This window comes from Cyphomyrmex costatus, unplaced genomic scaffold (assembly GCF_001594065.2).
Source record: "Cyphomyrmex costatus isolate MS0001 unplaced genomic scaffold, Ccosl1.0 scaffold335, whole genome shotgun sequence".
Classification (NCBI taxonomy): Eukaryota; Metazoa; Arthropoda; class Insecta; order Hymenoptera; family Formicidae; genus Cyphomyrmex; species Cyphomyrmex costatus.
The window spans coordinates 37,043-37,572 of NW_017277504.1; positions in this window are offsets into that span (position 1 = coordinate 37,043).

Consider the following 530-nt stretch of genomic DNA (forward strand, 5'->3'; position numbering starts at 1 on the left):
GTTAATTTTGAAACTTTTTTTGTTAATAACTTTTTAACGGACAGTGACCGCCACCTAAAACCTGCGGGAGATTACTCAGGGTCATGACCTTGACAACATATGTCAAGGTCAAGATCATCGGGGAGGGCTCCCCTAATCTATATATTTACCGCGATTTTTACTGAAATATGCTTTGTTATCTAGGATAGAAATTCTGAAAATTTTGAAGAATTATATGAAAAACTCTGAGAAAAAACAAATAATATAGAGAAAGAGGGCAATGAGCCAATAATATCGTTAAAATCTTTAAATTATAATCAATATATTGCGAAGAATATCACGTAATTATAGCGTTTCGTCCCAACTTCCACTACTGGACTCATCAGTAAGGTATTGTAGTGGAAGCCTACCTTAGACGCCTGTTTAAGTTATTAGATCGAGAATCTATATATATAGATATACGCGTATCCAAGCACTTGCGAGAATTTTTGCGAATATCTATAGACCTCTGATGGCGAGTCGACGTAGTAATATTTTTCGCAATATATTTA